Genomic DNA, 18,575 nt, shown 5'->3' with positions numbered 1-18,575 from the left:
ACATCCTTAAATATTTCCAGTTCTACAAAATGCATTGATCCTTCAGTTTTTTCTCGGTTTTCTGGGATTTGATATAAATGGACAAGCGCCATTTCGGAACTGGACGACTCAATTACTATAATTAGTTAATTACATGACAATTACTATAATTTAGACATTTCATAATTAAAATTATAATATGAACATATTTCAGTTTACCAAACATATTAAATACAAATGATACGGTTATTATCTCGTAACAGTTTTTAAACAGAAACTGTTAAAGACATCACATAACCTTCATAACCTTCATAACTTGGTAGAGTGGAGAGAATTTACGTTAATTTTCATTTCAAAAGATGTTTTATTGGATGTACATGATTACACAGAAGGAGAGTTTCCATCATACGTTTAGCAGCAGAGCCAAAACATCACATTGAGAAATAGGCGGGATAAACATCGAAATAGTTCTTTTCTAAGAATTTACGTAAAACGTATTCATTCTATAGCAATCATCAGGAAAAATTTAAACGTACATTTATTTCGTTCCAAATTTTAATGAACAATTTTTGAAAGTTTCAAATATCTAGACTACGCAATATACATAGCATACTTCTGACTGTCACTTATTCCAATATTGAGATATTATTTAAAAAAAAAAACGTTTTCTTTCCTTCTTTTTTATTAGTGCAAACATTGGTCTACCTAGCGATTTGTAGGTGTCAGGCGATTTATTAGGCTTATTAAAAGGACAGGGTAAACCCGATCTCCGCATAAACAGAAGATGATATTAGGTAGAATGTTATTACACAAAATCTTTGTGTTCAATTCAATATCCCTAAAATTTTTTAAAAAGTATATTGTAGAAGTGGGAGATCCTTTTCATGTTTCTGTGATCCAAGAAAGAAGTAGTATAATACACTATACATATAAATAAGAATATGACATATTATGACATAATGCAATATCGAAAAAGTTTAACTAACTGTAGCACACTACCTTTGTGTGGGGGGGAGGGGTGTGTGTGTGCGTAAAATACTAGCTAAAATACAGCTTGCACAGAAACAAAACGGACTTTTCCTTCAAAAATTAAGATCTGTGAGCGACATTACTCAGAGGAAAATCAGGCCAGTCTACCTTGTGCCTGCTGGGAACAATAGGAACTAGCTAACTCTTTGAAATGTGATATTAGATTTATTCAAAAATGGTTCGTGCCTTCTAATGCTCTTAAACTGTTTTACTGCCGATGAGAAACGTTTTTACCTGGTTTCCCCAAGGGAAGATGGGTTTATAAAAAATATCTGAAAGATATGAAAAGTATATTTGAACCTCTTTCACCACTTAGGATAACTATTTGAATGGAAAGGAAATTATAAAAAGCAACGTTCAAACTCAATGCAAGGATAACAATGTTCAAAAATTCATTCCAAGTGGAGCAGTAAGAAAAATTAAAAACACTCTTCTCCCTAGAACATTTAAATAAAAGTTCAATGAAATCAATTTACATTTACCGAAGTTCGAACTATTTTGAAAAACTGATTTGAACGGTTCAATTGTTCATTATTTTTGCAATGTTATGATACAAAATGTAAAATTAAAATATTATAGAAATTGCCTCTCCCCCTTTAGATGTGGAATTTTCGGAAAAGCTAAGACGTTGAAGGGCTCGTGAGGTATCTCTAGTTTCGGCATCATTTGAATCTCTCCCTTTTCAGGTACGCAGTTTAATGAAGGTAACATTAAAAAAAACTTGAACCAATTGTAATGTTTTAATGTTCATTTTAAACAATTCACCCATTTTCTGATCGATTTAAGTGGAGAAAGATTTATGGAAATTGCCTACTTCCCCCTCAGAAGCACAATTCTCGAAAGAAAAAGAGACTTGTTTTAAATAAGGGGTTTATATGTCAAGTTTCATGTCAAGTTTGCCTCACTTGACAGGCTTGGTGAGACACTCTATTTTACACATAAATTTTGAATCTCCTTTCCCCCTTAGAATACGCATCGTAAAAGTTACAAGCACTCTGTAATTTCTTCCCTAGAGTTACCTACAATTATGCTAAGCCAACAGTGTAGGCAGTGGACAAACACACGAGCAGGAAAACACTTTATATTATATGTATGATTATGCTGTAACGTGTTGTGATATCTATACTAACAAAACTAAGGAGTGGAGTATGCATTGTATATTGTTTAATAACTATCAGTGACTCAAAAATACTGAACCATTTTAATGAAACATTACGCAATATAATGATTGGAGTCATATATTGGTTATACTCTAGATCAACTTTTCCCATCCAGTGTGTCCCCTCTGCCTCATAGACCATGTCGCGAAATTTACGATTTAAAAATAAATGTGTCACCAAGAAGAACTATAAGTTTGGACTTTAATCGACATCTTTTATTCTCCATGAACCCTTTAAGAAAAAGTTAGGATCAATTTCGAGGCAGACTGTACCAGTCGAAGCCTCTAACAGCACATATACACTGTTGAATTCAACCTTAACCTAAGTGTGTCAAAGGCGGAGGTAAAATAAAGTGTGTCGACTCTCAAAAAAAGACTAGAAAGCACTGCTCTAGACTACCTATCATTTACCTTTCCTCCAGCAAGTAGCCAATAATGTAAAAAGCTGTGCTGTGCGATGTGCGATGAACTTATCATTAGATGGAAAAACGTTACTACTCGTATTATTACGTGCTACTTCCGAACTGTTACACATAAAAAGTGAAAATATTGTACGATGAAACTTTTAGCTAACTAACTCAATGGTTTTTGGACTCCAAATGTTCAGTGCTGCATTTACAAAAGCCATCCATTGACTTAGTCAACTGGATTCATTTTGTTACCTTGTATTCCTATTTCTGCGAGAGTCATTTTAATATGGCCCTCTGATCTGCGCCTAAGTCTTTCTAACAGTTTTTTTTTTAAAATTAAGTTTCCAGTTAAAAATTGAAAGTGTTTCTACTTTCTTCCATTCTGGCAACATTATCTATCCATCTGAACCTCCTAGACCTAATGATCCCAACAATGTTAGTTAACCGGTATAAATTATGCAGTTTCTCGTAATGAAGTTTCTACAATACCCCACTTCCGACCCTCTTGGGTCCGAATATTCGTCTTAAGATTTTCTTTTCAGGTACTCTCAGTCTGCTTTCTACCCTCAAAATAAACGACCATGGTTCGCAACCATACAGTACAACTTCAAATCTCCAATTCCCATTAATGCTTCTTTTATCAAACATTCATTGGGGTGGCATCAGTTATTCCTGTCAGAATTCAAAATTGAAAAGTAGATAAATAACAAGATCAGATATGCAGATGATATGGTTATTATAGCTAGAACAGAAGAAAGAATACAGGAGATGATTGACAAAATAGTTGACACTGTAAAACTATATGGAATGGAAATCAATATCGAGAAGTCGAAAGTCATGAGAATATTTCGTGGAAACGCGTCCTTACGGGTCAGAGTAGAACAGAGAGATCGATAATTTCAAGTACCTGGGAAGTATTTTGACGAGAGACACTTACTGCATCCAAGAGATCACGTCAAGAATTACCGTAGCCAGAGAAACATTTAACAAGAAAAGATCCCTCTTAATGAGCACGTTTAATATTGGACTATGGAAAAAGTTGGTCAAGTCCATATATAGAGTATTGAATTGTATGGTTCTGAGACTTGGACATTAAGAAAATTAGGGAAGAAATATTTAGAGATTCAAAATGAGCTGTAGAAAAAAGATGGAGAATATAAAATGGACAGAGAGAGTAACAAATAGAAAAACGTAGAAGAAACCTTTCCAAGCCCAAACCTAAAATTTAAAAAAAAAAAGAAAAAAAGAAAAAAAACTCATTAGTTCCAAGACTCGGGAAAAGACAAAATACATAATAGTAATAATAATAATAATAATAATAATAATAATAATAATAATAATAATAATAATAATAATAATAATAATATACAGTTCAACAGAAATAATTATCCTTTTATATAGTTTAAGCTTCAAATTCTTAGACAGAATTCGCTAAGACAAAATATTTTGGACTGAATAATAACACAACTCCCTGTTTTCAGTCGACATTGAATTTCTTAGTGAATATGATTTTGATCTGTTAATATTGATCCAAAAATATTTGAAAGTATCTACTTGGTAGGAAGTATTATTTGATATTTTAACGTATCCATAATTTGGAATATCATGGTCACGACGAACTTCCATGCATTTATTTTTTTTCTGCATTCACTTCCAACTCATGTTGCTGTAGGCATTTAATAAAACTTCTACATTTCTTTCTATTATCCTCATACGAGGCCTGTCTAAAAAGTATCCGACCTTAATTTTTTCCACGCAAAGTAGTGATTCTCAGGCGGCGCCACCGTGCACGGTGGAAGGAGGAACCTTAATGCACATGCTTGAATTTTTTCACCGCGTTCGCGTGTGCCAGTCAGTGAAGCCATATGTAGCATCTTGGTGCTAGATCTAGCATAATCCACAAGCATTTAGTATCTAGCATCTTGACTTTAGCATCCTGGCCAAATCTAGCATAATTTCATTTTACCCTTTGTTAAAAAGAAAAAGAACGAAAATTTAGATGGTTTAAAGACCGTCGGGAATTATTCATTTTAGTTGAAGCGATGGTTGGAGCAATGAAACCAGTTAGTATTTCTGCGGTTGTAATTTTTTGTTGAATTCAGAGCAAACGCAAATGTTCAAAAATAGCAAACGTGACTGCAAAACATATTTACTTACCCATAGTTTTATTACTGCCAACTGACACCTGAATGTGTGATTATCTGGGATGTTTCTGTTCCTTTCAATTTACAACTTGAGAGGGGAGGGATTTGAGCGTCAGGTGACAACTAGTAATACACTAAAGGAAATGCTTCAGAGCTATGTCGGAAGCGGCATGTTGTATATATATTTCTTAAAATGTTATCCATTCATAAAATATAAATTCCACCATCCTCCCCTATAACGTGCCATTTATCATCATTCCTAACAGCGTCATATTAAATTTGTACATGAATACAGTTAATACACTTCATTAAAATAATGAAGATAAGTAGAAGCGTGTCTTTAAAATTAGTTAGGAAAGATAATTTGAAAATCTGGCATAATTTACAAAAATCTATCATAATTCAGACCCGTGTTTGGCATCATCGCGAGTCTCGAGTGTGGCAACCCTGGTGCCAGTCGTGAGCTGGTGGTCGCGAAGTGAGGTGCTGTTGGTAGTGTTCGTCGGATTTAGTGTTTCTCGCAAGATGACTGAACGAATTGAGCAAAGATACTGCATCAAATTCTATCAAAGGCTGAGTGATTCTCAAAGCCAAACAATTCGTAAGATTCAGCCGGTGTTTGGAGAAGATACGATGGGTGTAACACAAATTAAACAATGGTTCAACCGATTCAAAGATGGCCGCACATCAGTCGAGAGTGAGCAGCGTAGCGGCAGGCCCCAAACTGCTCGGAATGCAGCTGTTGTTGAGCGGGTGCGAAATTTGGTGATGGCAAATCGCCGTTTGACAGTGCGGAAGATTGCAGAAGATGTTGGAGTGAGTAAAGATTCTGCACATGCAATTTTGCGTGACGATTTGAACATGAAACGAGTGGCTGCTAAATTTGTACCCAAGTTGTTGTCTCAGGAACAAAAAGTCACCCGTTTTGACGTTGCACAGGACCTTCTGGACACCACCAACACTGATCCTGGGTATCTAAATTCCGTGATAACTGGAGATGAGTCATGGGTGTACGGGTACGACCCAGAAACAAAACAACAATCGTCTCAATGGAAGCATCCCGATTCTCCAAGGCCGAAGAAAGCGCGGCAGGTGCGAAGCAAAATCAAGGTGTTGCTGACTGTTTTCTTCGATGCCCGTGGAATTGTGCATCACGAGTACGCACCGAAAGGACAAACAGTGACAAAGGAGTACTATCAAGATGTTCTCAGGCGACTCCGTGACGCAGTCCGGCCCAAAAGACCAGACATGTGGACAGCGAAGAACTGGCACGTCCATCATGACAACGCCCCAGCACATTCATCCCAATTGATCCACACATTCTTAGCCAAACATGGAATTACAACCGTTCGCCAACCTCCCTACTCTCCAGACCTGGCTCCTTGTGACTTCTGGTTGTTTCCAAAATTGAAGACGCCTCTGAAGGGATCCCGTTTTGAGCGTAGAGAAGACATAATGCGGAACACGACGACGGAGCTGAACAACATTCCAAAAGAAGACTTCCAGCGGTGTTTCCAGCAGTGGAAGGATCGGTGGGCTAAGTGTGTGGAAGCACAAGGGGCCTACTCTTGTTAACAGTTGATCAATTTCGCCTAAATCCGCACTTGTAGTTTCATCTGTGTCATCACTGGGGTCAAACTTGTTAACAAAATATTTCAGAGAATTTTATAGGATGTTGACAAAAGAGATACCTCAATAATTATTACAATATGTTTTGTCGCTTTCTTGTGAATTGAAACAATGATTGATTCTTTCCACTCTTGTGGCAATTCATCCCCTTGTTCCAAATGAGAGGAGTGAGTTGGTGTATCTCGTTCCTTTCCCCTCCAGCTAAAATTAACTCAACAAAGAATTTTGTCTACACTCAGAGATTTGTGTTTCTTTATTGCAATTTCTATTTCTGTTTAGTTGGGCTCATAAAAAGCGTACCCAACAAAAATCTTAACCAGACTCAACCGGAATAGATAAAAGGAAAACGCTTGTATACTAATACACGCTTTCCCCTCATACCTATTCTGTCTAGCAATACAAAACTAGGTACACACATTTCTTATTCCTTGTTGTATTTTTCGAGATATATTTGTATTGTGTGCTTTTACCTGGGGCCACTCCATAGGAGCCCAAATTTGATGGGAGGGATTTCTGGAAGGAAGTTTCTCGACATTCTGCCAATTTTCTCTGTTGAAGTACGTTATATACTCCAATAGATAGCACTGCTGGAAAGCTTGTTTCATGCTGAAGAAAGCGAACTAGAAACCATGACTTTCCAATGAACAATGTTGATGCAATAGCTATTTCACTGTGGGGCTACGATTTACCTTATAATAACAGGGTTAATGGGAAATAATATTATGCTCATGAACATATCTTTGTTATGTTTATCGAATGGACTATGTTTGATTCGGAAGTTCGGATGACAGGTTCATGTCCGTTCCTTGTGAGTTTTTATTGCGCACAAAATGGTGTTAGAATCTCAAATCTCAGGAAGCATGAGCTATGGTGGGTTAGGTCTGACACTGTTCGATAGTTAGCAGTTGAAGCTAGTAGATGTGGAAAAATGTTGGAATTCTTAGAATCAGATGTAAGATATTGTGCCGTGAAGATGAATGAACTTTCCGCTAAATTGTAATATATTTCACAATTTTATTTCGATAAAGATGTCAATGCTGCGCAGACTACTAAAGAACTAAGTTATTTTATGTGCAAGATATGTTATCAAAAGCAACACCCAAACAACGATTCAATTTCTTTCGTTCTGGATGTCGAAGATGCTGCTCGCATTGGAAAACCCATCACAGAAAAGGTTAATGATATTCTGAAAATTTCGAGTAAGATCGACATTTAAACAGTCATTATATTAGCAATGATCTAAGCATCCATTACTAAATAGTCTTAAAGAAAGCTTGAGGTTTAGGTGCCACATTATGTGACTCAAAATCATTTACTCGATCGAATTTTTATCTCTGAAATCCTACTGAGATGTAATCGAATCGAGATGTTCAATGCTCTGTGCCAAAGCACACGCTAACGCCTAGGTTACTTATGCTGTGCACTTGATGGGATAGGAAGAGCATTGTTCATCACAAGATGCTGCCGCAGGGCAAACCTATACACTCGGATCTGTACTGTCGACAACTAGCAATTCGAAAGAAGTTCAAGTCGAGTGTACATAGCAATTTTAAGAAATGGCCAGAACTGGTCAACAGAAAGCCTATCGTATACCATGCTGACAACACAATACTGTATACATCTTTAACGACCCGTCAGAAGTTGACTTTGCTGAGTGGGCTTTAATGCATCCAACGTATACCCCGCATCTTGCACCATCATACTATTATTTGATTTGGTTTCTGCGAAATTCTCTGAATGGTGTTAAGTTAGTTTGAAACGAAGCTAATAAACAACGCGTCACATTTTTAAGCAGAAAACAACAGAATATCTATAACGACAGGATTATGGTGTTGCCGAAGCAATCAATGGCAGAGGATCATCGAACAAACTTATGTATATCTGGTTTGGTGCATATCTGGTTTGGTGCATATCTGGTTTCTGGTGCATATCAAATAGCAATAAGTGTCTTCCCAGTGTCTCCAAGGGGCTCCATACTTTATAGAGAACTTGATATTGCCAAATCCTTATAATCACTTTCCGGGGTCCGTCCTCCGTTGTCCTGCCAATGAGTATTTTCAGGAGACCATGACTTATCTGGGTAAAACATTGAAGGACATCTCCGAAACGGAATTACAGAGTTGTTCCCAAATTTCCCGACGGTCTCAATAACGAGATGAGCATTAGGTACCGAGAGGTTCGGATGTCTCGTCTCGTAAACCTCACGGACGATCAGACCGTCACTCAGACCCCAACGCACACAAACATTATTCATACATGCAAGTAAAACACACTGGATTAAACGACACCATGATTATTATTAAAATACTATTAAAAAATAACGTAGTAGAAAAACAAACACAACATTCAACACTGAACATATATAATTACTTCCACTAATAAAATCACACTTCGCTTTGTCACTACACTGTAGCCATTTATCACTTTTATATATATAGAAGTATATGATAGGGATCTCATTAAAGATACTTTTCTTACACCGTTAATGCACATGAGGAATGAGCACTGTGGGGAGTGTCGCCGGGACAATCCCACGAAGTAGTATGGTTGCTGCTCCAGAAAATCCTTAGAGGTCGACGTTAGTCTTCACAAAAAATGTAGACAGCCACCAAAATGGAATGATAATGTTGGAGGGCGCGTTGACAACTAATACGCACTAAGTATGTGAATCTGAGACTTCCCTCATTGGGGCTAGCCATAACTAGATCCTTGACTGGCTAATAACGTATGCCCCTTAGCACAACATTATCCTTGATACCGGATGCAGCGTAGGTGGTTGCTGCCTCAAAATACGGAGTAACAATCCTCGAACTTAGAGGTTCGAGATACGAGCTGCATTGATCGCCTGGTCAATGTTGGCAGTTCATTCTCGAAAACACTAAGATAAATCACTTATATGTACCAAATTTCACAAAATTAAATCCCCACGTTAAGCGGGTTTGCATATCCAGGCTCCTAACTATGAAAACATTTACGCTCACTCCAACCTCAATCATTTCACGAATTCAACCTGTTTTATGTATGTTATTAGGACATAATATCGATTGTGATTTATTCTAAAAACACTTTTATACATTGCAAGAGCTGTAACGTCCAAATATTTACTGAGAACTCATAGCAGTATCGGAATAAACAAAAGCGAGTATGGAACAGTAAAACTGCTTTCAAAAAAGAAAAACAAAATACATGCAAAAGGCCTGCGAAACGGTCGAGTGGTTTGGGTCGATACACTATCAATCACATGTTTGTGAGTTCAAACCCTGTAGCAAGTTGTTTCTTTTTTAAGTGTCTTCCTATTTTCACCCAAAGGCTGAAAATATTTCTTTGAGTAACTCATTGAAAATTTCTTTTGTTTCAAATTCGATTAGAACGGAACATTATATGAATTGCGAATCTTAAATCCATAGCTAAAAAAAAAAAAAAAAAAAAAAAATGATGTATACTCACTACTCCATTATCCTCTGATTTGTAACGAAAAACTATTTATAAACAGTGGTGACTTCAGAAAATTATTCTCGGGGGGAATTTCAATATGCGGGTGGAGGGCAAACATTGGTAGTCCACATTGAGCGCGATCGAATATATGGTTCTGAAGGCGGAAATTTCTTAGCTCGAGAGGGGTCTCAAATTCTCCCTCAGATCACGTCCTGAAAGCATCATTGCTTAAAAGCTTTTCGTAACCAATATAATATTACATTTGTTTCTCGTTCTACATTTAGAATTGGTAAAATCATAACTTATAGAGGATTATAATAAAAGCATAAAAATTAGAATACCAATCATGTATAAATTATCCTGTAAGTTACCAACTTTGGCTCAGATTAAAACTCAAATATTTGTTTTCGGATTGCACTTAGAAGTAAGTCCTCCCTATATAATCCTGATTGCAAAAGCCATGTTTAACACTAATTAATTAATCAATATTTATATGAATATTTTTTTTATTTTACTATTTTTACTATTCAATATTATATACACTTCATTTCCAAAATCAAAATCTCCAAAATGTATATTGTACGAGCGAAGGCTCGCAAATAAATGATTATTTATCATATATATTGGTCTCTATTCGAAATTCTATTTAATCGAATCCGACAAGAACACAGACAGAAACATCGAGAACAGGTGAAAAAAGAGAGAGAAAAAGACGTTCTACCCGGCGGGGACTCGAAGTAAGTTAGAATGGTGCTTTATAAGCCGAACGCCTTAGACCACTCGGCTATGGTAACAACTATTAATTGTAGCAAAGGCTTCGAGTAGTAGTTCTTATTACAGAATAACATTTTCTATTGCCTAAAATTTAAACCTAATTTACTTTGATATAATATGTCTATTAATTTGTTACATGAACACGTTTTCGTTACTTTGATGAATGATGTATGTTGTTGATATAGATTCTATTACACATTCTTTCGTAAAAATTAAAGAAAGTATCAGGGTTATTTATGGTCTTTCATGGAAATTGACTGGCGCATGCGCAGTACACAGACAGTTCAATTGGAAGGCGAGGAAGGAAACGCTAACAGACTGTTAGAATGTTTCATCGCTATGAAGTATAAAGAATAGCTAAAATGTATTTATTGCTTGTCATTGCGTAAAGAATCACCAGGTTAATGTTTGTCCAAGTTCTCACTAATCAACTGGACTCATGAAAAATAATTAATATTGTCATTACTGCACAATATGAAGAATAAAGAACGTATATTACACCAAATTGTTCTCGAATTCGAACTTATCTAAGGAAGGGACAATAAACAAAATGTGATTTATTCATTAGAATTGAGATAATTCAATGAAACTAGAAATTACACAATCAAAAGGAAAAATATCGTTAAAAAGACAATAATACTTTTATCCGAGATGTGAAATATAGTTATTAATTAACTGAAATGATAGTAATATTGGGCATGATATAGAGTAAGAAAAAAAAGTAAACGTATTCTTAGAAACGTTCAAAGTAAATTCACAAATACTTTTTGAAGATGTACTACTCTTCCTTTACTTTTTAACGAACTAATAAGTAAACAAGCAAAGGAAAAGAATGAAGAACGAAAGTATTGCTCTTGAAAAAAATATAATAAATAAATGAAACTTAAATAAATGTTTACACAAAAAATAACACACTAGTACTTCGTGTAGTCACCTCCAGAGTCAGTAACTTCTTGAAGTCTGGAGGGGATACTAGATACAAGTCTCGAGCAATACGACGGCGTGTCACGAAAATGTTGCCACAGTTCCATAACATGATTTTGAAGGAACGTTTGGTCTCTGTCTTCACGTCTCTCTTCCCATTCTTGCACCATGTAGGCCCACAGATGTTCAATTGGGTTCAAATCTGGGGATAGAGGGGGCCACTCAATACAAATTAACTCTGGATGTTCATTTAGTCACTCTCATGTTTGCCGGGAAGTGTGAACAGCACTGTTGTCATGCATAAATATATATTCTTCCTGTTCAGGGAAGTTTCTTTCTAAGGACGGTAACAACGTATTTTTTTGGATATTAATGTAAACACTGCTGTTCATTCTCTCAGGCACGGCAACTAAATCTCCAGGACCAGCAGCCTTCATGTATCCCCAAAAGTGTGCTGATATTCGTCCTGAACAAGAAGTTCTAATAATATTTTGTTCAGCATACCTGGTTCCGCGCGGTCTATACAATATAACTCTGCCTTGTTGGTTAGACTTGAAGACCTTCTCGTCGGTCCAGATGACTAAGTCCCAATATGACTGAGGTTGGGTTATGTTATTCTGTGCCCATTCCATTCGTCTGGCCTTGTGAGTTTCAGTCAGGAGAGTCTTCCTACGGGTCTTGAACAGTGTAGACCAGCCCCCAATAATCTTCTTCTTATTGTTCCGTGAGAACAATTATATTCTCTGGCTTTGTCCAAGAGGATTGACGTGTGGCATAGAGGTCTGTTGATTACTTCTGTAACTAAAGCTTGATCTTGAGCTGAAGTTGTCACTTTTGGCCTTCCACTTCTTGACCGAGACCTGAACCATTCACCACCTTCATGTCGATGAACCCATTTCTTGACCGTTTTCTTGTCACATCCCAGATCTCTAGCAATCTGAGGCACAGTTTGTCCCATTTTTGCTCGGCCTATGATTTCTCCTCTCAGAGCAACAAACAGTTCTCCACAGCCTTTAGAGCGAGGCATTTTGAGAACCTGTTAGAAATTTGCGTTCTGGCGTGTATGACAAATGTCGGTAAAGTGCATCTTTCTGTTTCTACTGCGCATGCACCAGTCAATTTTCATGAAAGATCATAAATAATCCTGACAATTGCTGTAATATTTATGAACGAATACGTAATAGAACCTATATTAACAACATCATTCGTCAAAGTAAAGAATACCGTAAACATACAACAATTTCAACAGACTATGAATCAGGCCAAAATAGGCTTAAACTTCAGAGAATACAAAATAAGTTTCATACTGTAACAAAAGATTGAACATGAAACACGCTTACTACATTTTCAACTTGTCACATTAGCCGAGTGGACTAAGGCAGTCGGTTAGAGATTCTGAGGCACCATTCAAGAGTAGTTCGAATTCCACCACAGTACAATTTGATTTTACCTCTTCTTGACGTTTCTGTTTGTGATCCTACCGGATTCTATTAAATATAATTTCGTAATACGCTAAAATATACGTAATATTTGAAGTTCTTAACCTCCCATTTTTACATGTTTCAAGCTCAGTTGAGAAGAAAGAGGGAAAATGAAAGTACAAACATTTACAATAATTACTTAGCATTTACTGTCATTGTAATTGTGGATATTTTATTTATGAAAATGTATAATGAACTAAAAATATATTTAGTAGGTAACATGTCTCCATTTTTCGATTCTAACTTGAAAGTTACAGTTTAGGCGGTGACATATCAAAGACCCAGGGGGTTGTAACCCCTCCCATGGAAACTTTTATATTCTATTGAAATAAAAAGTGTTCCAGTTTATAATCTTGGAAAAGCAACAATCACTGTGTGTGGAGGACGATTTATTTATACTGCGATTTATCACTTCCAAATGTGTCGAAGATGTGACTGTATATTGTGCATAATCATTCAAAAAATATAACACAACGAAGGGACTTCGTAAACCCTTCACGCCACCCCAGGAGGAGGAAGTGCGTCCCGCCGTCCCTCGGTTCGGAACTACTGCTTGTGAGGGAAACATTCTAACAGTGTGTTAGCGTTTCCTTCCTCGCCTTCCAATTGAACTGTCTGTGTACTGCGCATGCGCCAGTCAATTTCCATGAAAGATCATAAATAACCCTGATACTTTCTATAATATTTACGAAAGAACGTGTAATAGAATCTATATCAACAACATACATCATTCATCAAAGTAATGAAAACGTATTAATGAAACAAATTAATAGACATATTATATCAAAGTAAATTAGGTTTAAATTTTAGGTAATAGAAAACGTTATTCTGTAATAAGAACTACTACTCGAAGCCTTTGCTACAATCACTAGTTGTTACCATAGCCGAGTGGTCTAAGGCGTTCGGCTTATAAAACACTATTCGAACTAAGTTCGAGTCTCCGCCGGGTACAGCACCTTTTTCTCTCTTTTTTTCACCTGTTCTCAATGTTTCTGTCTGTGTTCTTGTCGGATTCGATTAAATAGAATTTCGAATAGAGACCAATATATATGATAAATAATCATTTATTTCCGAATCTGCATTCGTACAATATACATTTTCGAGATTTTGATTTTGGAAATGAAGTGTATATAATATTGAATAGTAAAAATAGTAAAATAAAAAAATATTTGTATAAATATTGATTAATTAATTAGAGTTATACATGGCTTTCCAATCAGGATTATATAGAGAGGACTTACTTCTAAGTGCAATCCGAAAACAAATATTTGAGTTTTAATCTGAGCCAAAGTTGGTAACTTACAGGATAATTTATACATGATTGGTATTCTAATTTTTATGCTTTTATTATAATCCTCTGTAAGTTATGATTTTACCAATTCTAAATGTAGAACGAGAAACAAGTGTAATATTATATTTACTATCGAAAAGCTTTTAAGCAATGATACTTTCAGGACGTGATTTGACGGAGAATTTGAGACCCCTTTCGAGCTAAGAAATTTCCGCCTTCAGGATCATATATTCGATCGTGCTCAATGTGGACTACCAATGTTTGCCCTCCACCCGCATATTGAAATTCCCCCCGAGGATAATTTTCTGAAGTCACCAATGTTTATAAATAGTTTTTCGTTACAAATCAGAGGATAATGGAGTAGTGAGTATACATCATTTTTTTTTTTTTTTTTTTTTTTTTTTTTTTTTTTTTTTTTTTTTTAGCTATGGATTTAAGATTCGCAATTCATATAATGTTCCGTTCTAATCGAATTTGAAACAAAAGAAGTTTTCAATGAGTTACTCAAAGAAATATTTTCAGCCTCCGGATGAAAATAGGAAGACACTTAAAAAAGAAACAACTTACTACCGGGTTTGAACACACAAACATGTGATTGATAGTGTATCGACCCAAACCACACGACCGTTTTGTATGCCTTTGCACATCTTCTTTTGCCTCTTGTGAAAGCAGTTTACTGTTCCATACTCGCTTTTGTTTATTCCGATACGACTATGAGTTCTCAGTAAATATTTGGACGTTACAGCTCTTGCAATGTATAAAAGTGTTTTTAGAATAAATCACAATTGATATTATGTCCTAATAACATACGTAAAACAGGTTGAATTCGTGAAATGATTGAGGTTGGAGTGAGCGTAAATGTTTTCATAGTTAGGAGCCTGGATATGCAAACCCGCTTAACGTGGGGATTTAATTTTGTGAAATTTGGTACATGCAAATCGAATATATAAAAAAATTAACATTAATTTTAGTCCGCTGGCCACGACGCACAAGACATTGCGATAACTTGGGTATGGAAACGTTTACATAACGAACTGGTAAAGCGATGTGGCTGTCGTCGTTCTGACGCTCAGGCATCTACTGTGCAAAATTTCCATAAATAATTGGAGAATACACTTGATTTAGTTCCAAATAACTATAGAACGTAGTTTATACATATTAATACGTAAGGAAGAAACGCTGAGAAGCTTTGGCGCTCACTAAAATATTCTCACCAAAAAAAAAGTTATATATATATATATATATATATATATATATATATATATATATATATAGATAGATAGATAGATAGATAGATAGATAGATAGATAGATAGATAGATAGATATAAGTGAACGATAAAAGACTCCTTTGTCCTGTTGCGTGGGAAGAAAAACAGTTCCCATCGAAGAAAGAAGTTATTTGCGTCGCAGAATAAAGTATAAATTGAAAAATAATTACTGTCTTTACGATATATACAGAGCGTCCAGAAAAAAACTTTTTCTATAACCTGGTGACGGTTATATCCTAACGTACTACGTATACTGAATATTACTCTTGTTTTTCTATAATGCACTGTGCCATAATTGTTATTGTGACAGGTTGATTAGTTGAGTAGTTGGAATTTATTGTCTCTTTTCAGTATCAGTTTTGTATAAGCGGAGACCTATTTAAAAGCACTATAAGAAACAGTCCTCGAGTATTAATTCGAGTTAAGCATCTTCCTCAAACACGAATCGGTATAATACATTATAATAGGAACAACCTCTCTTTATTCATTTCGACAAAAGTTATATTCTCAGGAATACATCTTCAGCTTCACAAGAAAAAACAATGCCATGTTTTATGAAAACTCGGAATTTGTTCCGATATTTAAGAGTACGGGTATGCCCTTTTCCTATTTTATTCTTTCATTTCAATTTTTCCTATCTCTAATCATCATTCATAAAATAATATGCTTTGTCGAGTTTAACGATCAATTTTCCTCTCTCTGAGGCAAATCAGAGTTGACAGCAATAATTTTCAAAGAATTCTGTGCAGCTCAGGCAACAACAGCACATTTGATTAAAGATAACACTTGCAACCATGTATTAAACGTCACTGAGCAAACAGAAGTGATCTATTTGTGTATGAATCTGTCTGTGTGAGTAGCGTATCAGTGCGCTGTCCCTTTGATCGTTCATATATATCCTCTTCAGACCCAAGCTCATAGCTTTTGATCAAATCATATAGTATTACACATATTTGAAGGTTTGGGACTGGACAATTTTATTCTATAGAACATCAAAATTCACCACCAAAAATGTGTATGGTTGGCTTTAAACGCTACCAAATCGCAAGTAAAGCACGCTTCTATCGCATGTATGAAAATTCGGTCTAATTCGCTCTTGAGAATGTTATGAAATTTTATGGTTTGGTAAAGGAAATTTCACGAAAAAGTCACAGAATTTCATTTTGGAATTTTAGTAGATACTCTGATACATTTTAAATAGTATTCTTTTTTCAGAAAATCTTCAATATTTCCAGAACAGTTATGCTAACACTTTTAAACTTTCTAGAAAGAGATATTCGTCGCTGAAAGCTTACCTAATATATCTATAAACATTTCATTGACTAGAGTATGTCCATTGATTTGCATTATCTCTGTCATTTTAAATAAAAGATAACTTTGTTTTTTGAACTTTTTAACGTTTTTCTCTTCAGAATACAGTAATCAAATGCATTTCCCTATTATAATGAGAAAAGCAAAGGGAAGCGTACTTTTATTGCTCAATTAAAGTTGAAAATATTAAAAAATCCCAGGCAAAAAAGGCGCGGAAAATCTTATTTTCTCTTCAAAAAAACTATTTCCTCGAGCCCTTGCAAAGCTCCCTCATGATAAACAGTTAACGTACGCACCTTTGGCGTGTGGGACCTGGGTTCGATTCCCGGCGAGAGCTCATGTGGTTCGAAATCCACACTAAGCAGTAGTAGTTCGTCTCATACAGCCTCACTGCTGAAATGGACGCTAAACAAATCAAATCTCGAACCCTTGCGTCTCTAATCTGTTGACGGAGAAATGGAGTAGGATGAAATAGGGAAATTTCAATATAACCGTACCCTAAGATCAACTGTTTTCTTAAATTTCGGTAGAATTAATCGTCTTATCCTGAACGATTTTAACATCAAGCAATATGTTCTATTGCTAAGCCTTAGTGAAAGGACACACCAAATTTAACAAAACTCGAATATCTTCAAGTAATAACTAGTGTTACTGTTTCTTTCTTTATTTCTTCTTCTTTTACTTTAAGACTGCATAACCTTGCGTCTTTCCTTAACTGATTTAAATCCTGAAATATTGTGTTGTCACAGACTTCCAAGTTGGAGGTCAATTTGTCCCTTTCATCTCAGCACTTTTATTGTATGAAAATTATCTCAGAATAAAATGACAAACCAACACAAAATATTATGTCATATAAAACGGTAGAAGCTTTCTTACCCTTCTTCTTTTCTTCAAAGAAAGTCTAACTAATGGATTTTAGTTTTTTCTTTATACATATTTCTAGGCATTAGCGGCATCTATGGCTCTAAGCCCGTCACGTATGAGGGATGACGGCGTTTAGTGAGCACACTATCATGGGAAAGGGGAAGAAAGAAAGCGGCCTGGAACCTATATCATAAGTATCATTCCGGCATTTGCCTAGTCTGAATGAGGAAATATAGGGTAAAACCTCAGTCAGGATAGTTGGAGTAAAAGAAAGTTGATAAACCTTTTCGACTGTATGTCCCCACTGGAAATCGAACCGGAGCCGCTCGCTTCAAAGACGAGAACGTCAACTACAACTCTACTCGAGGCCACTTTAACTGGTAGGATAAGTTTAAAACTGCTAAACAGAATTCATTGAGCCCTCGTCAATACTTTCTCTGGAATTTTAAGAACCATTGTCTTCACTCTAATGGTTATGACTCGCCTTTTTTAATTTTATGCAATTATTCAATAGTGTAAATGGGATGCGGTGGCTCAGTGGTAGAGCGTTCACCTCCGGTGCTTGGGGTCCCTGGTTCGATCCCAGCTCGCGCCGTGTGGACTTTTGGTGGACAAACACCGTGATCGTGGGTTTTCTCGGAGTTCTCCCGTTTCTTCCCAATTTCTTCATTCCACCATTTCACTCATTTCTGATCATCACCGTCTCCTTTAGCCTAACCGGCATAAGCGTGGGACGTAAAACTTAAAGATTTCATTTCATTTCAATAGTGTAAATTATTTTACAAGTAGTACGATATTAGTTGTTACTCATACACGCGTAATTATACTAAAAGTACGTTATCTATGGAAACACTGCATATTTAAAAAAGCAGGGAA

General features: G+C 35.9%; 1 protein-coding gene across 1 annotated transcript in view; it reads right to left on the bottom strand.

Annotated features, from left to right (window-relative positions):
• Tektin-A (Tektin A) overlaps nucleotides 1-18,575 on the bottom strand; it is a 94,426-nt gene that overhangs the window by 11,146 nt on the left and 64,705 nt on the right. The window lies entirely within an intron of this gene.

The sequence above is a fragment of the Thermobia domestica genome, chromosome 11, assembly GCF_964235325.1.
Source record: "Thermobia domestica chromosome 11, izTheDome1.hap1.1, whole genome shotgun sequence".
In the NCBI taxonomy this organism is placed as follows: Eukaryota; Metazoa; Arthropoda; class Insecta; order Zygentoma; family Lepismatidae; genus Thermobia; species Thermobia domestica.
Note: the sequence above shows the minus strand (reverse complement) of the source record. Positions and strands in the feature narration are given on the sequence as shown.